Source organism: Sinocyclocheilus rhinocerous, unplaced genomic scaffold, assembly GCF_001515625.1.
Source record: "Sinocyclocheilus rhinocerous isolate Xijiao unplaced genomic scaffold, SAMN03320098_v1.1 scaffold144, whole genome shotgun sequence".
Taxonomy (NCBI): domain Eukaryota; kingdom Metazoa; phylum Chordata; class Actinopteri; order Cypriniformes; family Cyprinidae; genus Sinocyclocheilus; species Sinocyclocheilus rhinocerous.
The window spans coordinates 509,553-520,691 of NW_015645650.1; the positions used below are offsets into that span (position 1 = coordinate 509,553).

Genomic DNA, 11,139 nt, shown 5'->3' on the forward strand with positions numbered 1-11,139 from the left:
AGATTTCACAGACAAAAACATTCAAATGGCTCCTGTTACAGAACAGACATCCATAAACCATTACAAATATGCCTGAGACAAGTGAGGGAGAAGGGAAAGAGAGAAACTGTAAAGAAACTAGCTTAAGAGAACCTTTTATTTTTATCTGACTTCTTACTGATGCTTTTTCTTTTTGTAAACACAAGTTATTGCCATCTGGATGCCCTTTGGCTTGAATGGACAAGTGCTTCATTTTGCTATTTATTAAGGAGATGTAGAATGAGGGCAGGTGAATGCATTTCATTGTTTACAACAGAAGGAGTGTCATTGATTCTCTCTATGTTTATAGTCCAGCCTAAGCCTTGAACTATGGAACTCACATTCTCTCAGTCTGATGTTAAGAAAGATGAAGGTAACTGCTGAAATTACATTAAGGTTCAAGTACTTCAAGGTTGTATGAGGTTTAGTCAGTAACAATACAGTACACTTTAAAATGCACAAGGCAAAATTTCCCATTGCTCATGAAAAATATTTTGGGCCACGTGTCTGTTTGCTGATGGCACACAATAAAAGCATTGGGTTAACACTAATTTGAAGATGCTGGAGAGGTCTTTCTCTGAATGTTTTTTGCAAGGCCACATGTTGTTCACATAAATGAACTAACCTCCTACTGTGTTTAAAAAGGGAAAAGCCTGTGACCGTGAGCCACTCCTATATAAATACAATTGTCTAAATGGTTCTTGACAAATGAAATTTTTACGTTCAAGGTTGCTTTGGAGTCTAAATACCAATTTGTAATTTATTCAAATATATTACTTTTGTAATCTAAAGCACATAAGTGTTTATGTTTCACCCTGAGTCAGAGTCTTTGTGGGAAGTGCTTTGATATTTAGCAGTGCTTTGGGGTAACCCAAGTTTAAGTCTCCAACTCAAGGTTTTTCCCAAACCCTGTTCCCCTTTTACCGCTCCTAATGCTTCCTTTCTACACTTGCACTGTCCCAATAAAGCCAAAAGGCCAAATATATGTCTTTACATTTTGAAACACAAGTGAAAAGTTCCATCTAAACATTATGCATATGCTATCAGAATTTTTTTTGCAAAATGTATAATTGTAAAACAATTGTATAACAGCTTGTCACTGGGGCAGGACCCTCAAAGGGACACCTTTACCCCTAAATGGTGCATATTAGTACATTAGAGTAGTAATATGTACTCTTAAGGTAATGACAAGCAGTTGTACCCCTAAAGGTACAATTTTGCAAATCTTTTCTGAGAGTGTACATGCACATTCTCACATACTGCCAGCAACATTAATGCATGACTATGACAAACTAAAAGATGGCTGAATAAACCAAAATATTCTGACAATTTCAGTTTATAAGCACATAGAGAACTGGAATCAAAATGTTTAGCTTTAAGAAGAAACATAATGGCATAAAATAATTTAATGCATGTAAAAAATGTGACACTGACCATGTAAACTTATATGAGTGATGCTAAAGCAAAAGGAAGATAAATCAAATACTAAGAAAATCTTAATTCATGTTAATTTAGCAATTTAAGATTTTCATTCAAATTATTATAATACAAGTTTGAAATTTAATTTAATAAAGTTTTAATAAATGTAAAGTTTAATAAAAAAAAAATAATACTAAAACTATAAAAGCAAAAGCAAAAAAAAATCTAAATTATCTAGCCATCTTAGATTTTGGACCCCACTGGTGTATAGAAAAATGAAGCTTGGACATTCTGCTAAGCAACCATTTTATGTCACAGTAAGTAGAACAGCAACAGTATTTTCATTTTTTAGTGACATGTCACTTAGTCTACAGTGCAGTGTCTGCATACACAGAACAAACTGAGTTATACAGACAGTTTACCACACACCAGAGTGAGAGCTGATGAGTGAGACTGATAAATCCGCCACTCGTCGTTTGTTTACCTGTAGTCTTTTATTGTGCATTCCTTCACTTTCACTATCTCAGCAGTTCCAACCTCATCTTATCTAGTTTCTAGTTTAATTATAGCCTAATGTAACGTTAGTTAAATATGCAGGCTAGATATACAACGCTGTCTATAACCGCTGAAAACCTATAGCGCTAGTCTTATTGCACTGGTATTGTTTGGGTGCAGTATCTCTTTACATGCATGAAGAAGATTACAGCATAATCCCTGTTCAATTGACGACGTCGTCTGCCTCAGATTTCCCGCAGTTCCTTGAATCTGATAAAAAACGCCGACTGTACGCTCGTCATAAAGTAGGCGGTGCTCTGATTGGAGAGTGACAATTTAATCGTCTCTGATTGGCTGTATTCACGGAAGTAAACCGGTGTTGCCTGAGCCGTACCATTTTTCTTAAAAGGGGTGGATGTGGAACTTTGTTCTTTGATAATAAGCAAACATAGATGGTGTTTTGCTTAAATATTACGCTTTACAACAAAAAGTATTTTATTTTGTATTAAAATGTATGATTTCGGATTCTCTATATTGCGTTTAAGATAAATACCCCTCACTTCCACTTTGTAACAGCCACCGTTTGGGACTTGAGGTCTCGCCCAAAAATGGCTGTCGAGAAACAGTTATGAAGATGTGTCGATCTACTCACCTAATTAATGTGGCGCATGATCCAAATTAACCAAGAGTCCTCTGATCGAGCCGGGGGACATTTCTGGAAGGTGAGGCACAAGATGTTCCGTTATTTCCATTATTTCGTGCAGAAAAGAGGAACCCAATGGGCTCTCCGTGCAGTCGGATTACGACTTTATTTTCAGCCAATAGGAATACCAGAGCGATCAAAGGCCAGGGCCTTCAAGGATATGTTTATGCAGAATAAAACAACACTGAGCATCAAACTTCATTAAAACAGAGCATTTGCACAGAAACTGCAACGACACGTTCTTAAAAACCATTGCAAAGTTCATATTCGCAATGTGGGGATTCATATCTCTGTGCATAGTAAACACAGTTCTCATGCAATAACGGTTTAAAAGTGACATATTGTATTAACAGAATAGTAATAGCACCGATACATTCATATAGACATTCAGTGTATTTGCACAACTGCATATCTTGTGATTGCAGAGACATTGTTTATCTCTTTAACTGCACTGCGAGATGTTTTCTTCCTTTAATTAGTTATCTCATGACATAAAATTGTGAAAATTATTCTACTGTCTTTGTTTTAAGTGTGTACGTGGGACTAAAATTTCCCTGAATGTCAGTTTCTGAGAAGATAGTTCACATTCTTGGTTGTCAACAGGTGCTATCAGTGTTGACATTTACCTGTATTGTCATAGTAACATTTCCCCTTTAAGCTAATAATAATGGCACGGAAGGAGTATAAATAGTAATAGTAAGAATTGGGAAATATTAGATACAATGGCTTATTTTACTATAAACCTGCTTGTGGAAATATAATGGTAACATTTGTGTAATGATGATGTAACTCACTGCATGGTATTGTGATTGTTTGTATATGTTACACCCACCTTTTGCGTAGTTTTGAAGGTAGAAGGTCATAATGTTTGCTTTGCTTTGGGTGTGTACTTACCTAATGCATTATTAGACTTTGGAAAACTCCTTTTATCATAATGTAATATTGTGTGTAAGTGTCTGATCTTAGCTGTCAGTTTGTAATAGGCCAGGCTAGCCAGCCTTTTAAATGAGGAGCTATAAGTTCTCTTTACTCATATAATGGTGATTTACATTGCTTGCACTGAAATGAATTTGAAAGTCAGGCCTGTTTCACAGAGTTTCACATTGTTTCAACAGTAACTGCTAAAGCTTTCACACCAGCACTATATCTGCAAGAAATTTGGAAGTATTTTCCACTAAGTTTAGTGTGGTTCAAATTTTTAAAATAGGTTCAGAGCTGAAACACAACTCATGCCTACACTTCTGATATGCAGTGCCATTGCTTGGGAATATTGTAACCTATATTGTATGTGATGCTTTCTCATACAGTGTGAAATAGACCTAGCTCATCTAACAACAAATCAAAGTTGGACTATAAATTTACCAATCTGTGGTTGTTTGTTTACATATACATGCATGACCAGTGACATTTCAAACTAGTAAAATCAACCTTGTTGGATTCCAAATGTTAGAGTAATATTTTCTCAGTTAAGCTACCAATCATTCTGGACATTAGATTGGAAATTTGCCCCAGGAATTCCAGTGGAACATCCTTGTATTTATAATGGCAAGGTTTGCTGAATGACACTGCTGAATAGCAGTGTCAGGAAAATTCTCAAACAATTTGTTAAATTCATAAACGCATGCACATACCTTTTTGGCACATTTTGGTGATGAGAATTGGCACTCATGATGAACTGAATTGGCAAAAGCTGTACAATATGGTTCTGTCAGACTGGAGATGTTTTAAAAATCACAGCGGAAGCCAGGTTTATGACGTGTAGGATTGTAAGCAAGCTTTTTTTAAGTGATGATGATGTTGCTTAGCTTAGCTATAACCTTACATGAGTGTAAAACAATTGACATACATGTTTTAATAGAGGCTTATCTATTTATATTTGCTGAATAACTAAGTTAGAGACAAGAATAGTAAAATGTAACAAAGGATGAATTTGTTACTACAGTATGGAAAGGCATGTTTTTGAAAGACAGATAATGCATTTCACGGCAGGTCAATTTCAGTCTGTTCATCACAAAAAGTTACTGTATGGCTTTAGAAGATTTGGAATATAGTGTTTTAGCTGTATGGACTACTTTTATGGTGTTTTGCATCCTTTTTAAAGCTTGAAAGCCCCAGTCCTTATTCGTTTTCATTATATTGAAAAGTCTGGCCAGGATATTCTTAAAGGGGTCATCGGAAGTTGATATGATTCTTTAGGGTCTTAATGAAAAGTCTATAACATACTTTGGTTAAAATTTCTCATCGGTAGTGTAAAAAACACCCTTTTTACCCTGTCAAAATCAGCTCTGTTTTCAGCACGTGGTTCTAGTCCATGTTGCTTTAAATGCTAATGAGCTCTGCTGACCCCGCCCCTCTACATAGTTTGGTTAAAATTTCTCAATGGTAGTGTAAAAAACACCCTTTTTACCCTGTCAAAATCAGCTCTGTTTTCAGCACGTGGTTCTAGTCCATGTTGCTTTAAATGCTAATGAGCTCTGCTGACCCCACCCCTCTCTTCCGTGGGGTGACGAGCCGTTCTCGTGATACTGTTTACTTTAACCACGGAATTTGCTAACTAGCACGTTATTAGGAAAGGCGATTTGCAAAGATTCTTAAAAAACCCTTATACTCACTTCTACTGTAGATGAAGCTTGATCACGAATGATTTGCGCGAACATAGACGCATTTAGGCAGATCGGGGATCGACGCATTCACTTCAGAACGAAAGTAAAGTTAATCCTCTGCGTCTTCAGCGGCTCAGATGTCTGGAGTAAATGACGACTGCTATATTCATTATTACATCCAACAACAAAACACCTCAATCGCTTAATCTGAGACATTCTTGTCTTCCCCTGCACCGGAGTCGACACAATAGCAGACTGATGACAGCTCACTCAGGGCAGGTCTAAGGTAAGACACCAGTCCAGTCTGTGCTGAAACGCTACTGTCAATCAACTATCGTGGGAGGGGCCTGTACAGAACTACGTCATTCTGACAGGAATCTCAGAACAGCCTGATTTGAGAAAGGGGATTTTTAAAAAAACACTGGGTGGATTTTTATCATTATAGGGTGGATGTGTACACACACTTCCAACACACATTTATGTAACAACAACAAAAGTGAATTTTGCATCCGATGACCCCTTTAAAACATTTTTTGTGTTCCACGATAGAAAGAAAATCACAAAGATTTGGACATAAGTTTCATTTTTCGATGAACTGTTCCTTTTAGCGCTTTTGAGTCATACTTTAATAGCTGCAGCGTTAAAGATATGACCAGAAATGCTTATTAACAGTGTAACATGACACAATATGCTACTGGAAAATATTGGCATAGTGCTTTCAAACGTTTAGAAAGGGTTAACCTTAATACAGGAGTTGAGAAAAGCCTTTTCTGCTCAAATAACGTTTTTTCCACATCAAAATATTTTACTTTAAACTTAAAACTTCTTGAGAGAAATTTAGGGAATCTTCTGATGGTTATGGTGTAGCTGTTGGCAGCTGAAATTCATTTCTGCGGTGTCACTGAACACATTCTTTTTATTGATTTTGCAAAAGGTTATTAAATACACCGCAGCACGGACGTGTTGCACGACAGGGAAGCACACACACACGCACTCCTTTTGGAGGATGCTGAGGTTTATTTTGGCAGTTGTCATGACGTTGTGTGGTTTCACATGTGGTGAGAGAGAGGGGGAGGGAGACCCTTTTCATAGCAGAGATGCTTATTTAACATTTCCGGTCAATCAGAACCATGTCAATATCACTGCATGCGCGCACACACACATGAAACATTTATCCCATGCACACAAGCCTAGCCAGAAAAAGATAGCTATCTTAAACTCTCCTTCAACTTCTTGGTCGGTGACTTTATAGTGATTACTCGCAGGAGAGCGTTCACCTATCTGTACGGTTCTCATGTGTGGTCAGAAATAAGGCTTTTCACAATTAGGGATCAAAACTGCGGAGGAAACTGCACCGTAATTACTAGGATTGTTCTGAGCAGAATCAGATGCAGAACAAATGTCTTTGTTGTAACAGCACAGAGCTTCATGGCAAGGTGCGACGTGTGGCCAAAGTAAACATATGAACATGGAGCCGTGCATATTTTATGCGTAATTCATTTCTTTGTTCAAGGGGACCAGGTTTGCTGCGATCACAAGATTCAGAATTTCCACCATTATCTGACATATGCAGAATTCAAAGAGGTCATACAGCAATGTGTGGCGAAACCTCATGCTTTCCTGTTTGATTTACACGCTATATGGAGTGCATTCAAATATTCTCTCACAATATACTTTTTCCCTTTTTTGTTGTAGTTTTAGACACAAACCTGACCGGTTTTCAACACCTGAACAAGCTAAATACACTCAGTTTACTGCTTTTATAGATAGCTAAAGGAAAATTTTAAACGCAGGTACCCTGTTGTTCAAAAGATTGGGGTCAAAAAGATTTTAATACTTTTAAATAATTTATTACAGTAAGAAATGAATACTTTTAGTCAGCAAGGATGCATTACATTGATCAAAAGTGACAAATACTTCTACATTATTTCAAAAGATTTCAAGTATATGTTGTTTTTGAACTTTTCTATTAATCAAATCTTAAAAAATGTATTATGGTTTCCATAAAAAAACATACTAATAACTGCTTTTTAACGTTGAAAGTAAGAAATGTTTCTTAAGCACCAAATCAGCATATTAGACTGATTTATGAAAGATCATGTGACACTAAAATAGCACAGTTATTTAAAATTGTAATAATAATTCACAAATTACTGTTTTACTGTATTTTTTATGAACTAAATGCAGTTTTGGTGAGCAGCATAAGAAACTTATTTAAAAACCCGACCCCAAACTTTTGAACATAGTCTTAAGAGTTTTTGACGCAAAATACTGAACAAATTTGATTTATTATTTTTTCATACTGAGGATGAGTAATTAATGTCAGAAATTTCATTTTTGGCTGAATTAAGCTCTTTTGCACCTGTGAAGACAATTTATGCTGTTTGGAATTTAGAGCCAGTGTTGTGCTATGGTCCAAGGGAGTCATGTGACACTTGCATCTTTATGACATCACATCATTATAGTTACATATTTTTTTTCTGCTGCAGAAAGGCATTTATCCGTAAGAAAAGATTCACGGTATATAAGCAAACCCTTTTGAATCAATCATGTAATTACTCAAACTATAGTGGCTCATTTACATTGAATAGTTTTCTCTCTCATCATCTTCATTCTTATTATCAGTAAAGGGAAGCACCTCACTAATCATGGCCAATATTTGAGATAGTTAAGAGTACATTGATTAAACTAAGTGAACTAAGTGACAAGACTTGCGCTTATACCAGAATGTCTGTGCAGCAGAAACTCACCTTAGTATTCAAAAAAAGCCGACACCTTGTATAAGAAAAGTGCATAAAAGTGTGAATTATGAATGTGGTGGCATTGGACTGAGGGCAGAAGGGCTGTGGAAATGGACTAGTGAATGTTTCATTTGCTGCTGTATTGCATCTCACCACGGCATATAGGAAACTTTTAAGAAATTCTTTTGTTGTCAGGGTGCTAATGAAGTCATCAATTTTAAGGAGGTTTGGGGCCAGATCTCAGTTCATTTTTGATGTCAGAATTTAGTTTGTTTGACGTGAACCACATCTGAGGCCGCTTGAGCCTTGAGTTTGCATGTATACTACGCCTCTCTATCTGTTTCCACATCTGGCCATTGTGATTTTTCCCCAATTCTTCTTTGTAAAACTATTCTGGATTTGTCTGGTTGCATGGAGATCATGAGTGGACAGGCTTTTTCAAGCACGCTCATAAATTCTCAGTTGGCTTGAGATCTGGACTGTGGATTTGGTCACTCCAGGATATTAACATTGTTGTTTTTAATCCATCCCTGTGTAGCACTGGCTTTATGCTTTGGGTCATTGTCTTGCTGGATAACAAATCTTCTTCCAAGTCGCAGGTGTTTTGCAAACTCCCTCAGGTTTTCTTCTCCAGGATTTCCCTGTGTTTTGCTACATTTATTTCACCCATCCACCTCACGAGCCCTCTGGGGGCCTGATGTAGAGACGCATCCCCACAGTATGATGCTGCCATCACCATGCTTCACAGTGGGCATGTGGTCTTTCCAATTCACTTTCATTTCCATACTCCTGGTCAGAAATATATATTGTAGTTTATTGCATTTCTCATAGCTGCTGTCTTCAAGGAAGAAATACCTGCCTTGAAGCATATCTTGCAATGCATTTGTGGCAGGCAAATGTCATTGTGTGTGTGATATTATTATGGCAAATCCACAAAGGGACAAATACTTAAGTGAATGCCTATATTACAGTGAAATTTGTGTCTTATCATTCTAATTACCTACTGCTGTAGTAAACATCTGGTTCTAGTACTCATGGTGGTGCTAAAATGTAATGTACTGTGGTTCAGACCCACAGGGGAAGGAAGTAGAGTCAAACTCAGATTTAGACCAGTGAGACGAAACAAATTAGGAAGTGTCATTTTGATTTTATGGCTCAACAATAAATGTTGACATTGCCATTGGCACCATGTGTATTGTTATTTTTATGTTTTTAGATTAGTGATCGACCGATATTGATATTTTATAACCGATACCGATACCAATTATTTACATGTTTATGTGCCTGATAACCGATATGCAGAACCGATATTTATTTACTGTTATAAAGTAAATAAATGACTGAGTGAAGTAAGAACATACTTCACTTTGGTTTTTCCTCTTTTCAGTCATCTTTTTTTTTAAGTGTTGAAAATTAGCAGTCTTTCATGTTAAATTTAATCTTTATATTACAACAATAAAAAACATTTTATTTATAAAAAGCATCAACAGCAACAACACTAATATTAACAATAAGCAAAATAAATGTAGAATGTCTAATGTTTTCAAATGGAGAAAATAAATAAAGGACAGGAGTCATATCAACTTCATTTTAAACTACAGTTTTAGTAGGTTTATAAGCTGTTTATAGCTACAGAGTAGAGGTCTGCAAGCCCGTCGGGTCCCGGCTGGTCATTTTAATTTGTTAGACTATTTTATCTACAGCTCGTTAGAGGTAGAATTCTTTAGTGAAATAAAGATGATATTTATTTAGTTAAGTCTTTATTGGGACAGGACTTGACGGATTATCTTACGTGACTCCCGTGAGTTGGTTTCTGTTTCTTAGAGCCAAGCTGCATAAACTGCATATCATGCATTTATATAATGCATCTAATTTGTGCATAAATGGCTGTTATGTTAAATAAAGTTTACTAACTATAGCAACTATATCAAGTACCTGCACGCCGTTGTTGTTGTCTCGTCTCCCCTCAGACGTGCTGCAATGGCGATCCTGCGTGCAATTCTCAAAACGCGTTTATCGGTGAATCCGATATTACAAAACCGATATCCGATTATGGTAAAATGCTTAAATATCGGGGAAAATATCGGTAAATCGATATATCGGTCGATCTCTATTTTAGATGTATGAGATAAAAATATCTATACATTAGTACTGTCAAAACTTTTGGGGTCAGTATGATTTTTTTTAATGTTTTTTTTTTTTTTTTTTGGAATTTTTTTTTTTTTTTGGAAAACGGTCTCTTCTCTCTCACGAAGGATATTTAATCAAAAATGTAGTAAAACAGTAATATTATGAAATATTGTTTAAAAGAACTGTTTCTTGTTTTAATATATTTTATATGTATAAATGTAATTTATTCCTGTGATAGCAAAGCAGAATTTTCAAGCAGTCATTACTCCAGTTTTAGGGGTCGACCAATTATCGGCGCCAATATTAAGCATTTTTATGATTATCCGTATTGGTCATTTTCAAAACCGATTCACAGATAAAATAATTTTGAAACGCACTATTTGGCTCTGATGCAGCCTGTCAGAACTCACCACTCTGTGGCCTAAAAAGCGCTTGCTAACTGGAGCTGCTTCAGTGATCATGCATCAGTTGTCTCTCAAAGGTAAGGCATCAGCAGACATAGCTTAAGTTGCAATAAATAACAATCCACTAATGTTACACTGAAGTTGCAAAACACCTCAATATTATCTATGATTTCCGCGATGCAGAAAACACGGACAGAATTGCGGAATCCAGTCATATAAATGGAATTTACTGTATGACGCGGAATGTCACGGAATTTGTCAAAGTTTGGATGAATAAATCAAAAGTAGGTCAGTACACTTAAATAGAGTCGCAAATATTCTGTAAGAGTCTGTAAATATTAAGCCGCAAAAATACTGTTTAAATATGAATCCTGCATGTTCTGCGTGTCTCTGTGTATGTAAATGGCACAAACGCGCGGTTTTGTTTTCTACACATACAAAGTGTGCGACGCTCGCGGTGATTTCAGCTTCTTTCGTCTCATTACTTTAGGACATAAATACATTAACAACATCTCCAGAACTGCTCTGCCTCCCTCTGAGAGTCACTTCATGATCATTTGACCGTTTCATTTGAGTAAAACTATCGCAGTGTTTCCCACAGACTTGTGGAGGCATATATATGCAAA

At 36.3% G+C, this 11,139-nt stretch overlaps 1 protein-coding gene across 4 annotated transcripts in view; it reads left to right on the top strand.

Moving 5' to 3' along the window:
- The first annotated feature begins 2,535 nt into the window (after nucleotides 1-2,535).
- The window catches only part of LOC107706888 (zinc finger protein 438-like), a 50,237-nt gene continuing 41,633 nt past the window's right edge, over nucleotides 2,536-11,139 (top strand). For all 4 annotated transcript variants that reach the window (XM_016510731.1, XM_016510732.1, XM_016510730.1 and 1 more), the window contains exon 1: nucleotides 2,536-2,654. The gene's annotated coding sequence lies outside the window, so the exon portion shown is untranslated. The remainder of the gene's footprint in view (nucleotides 2,655-11,139) is intronic.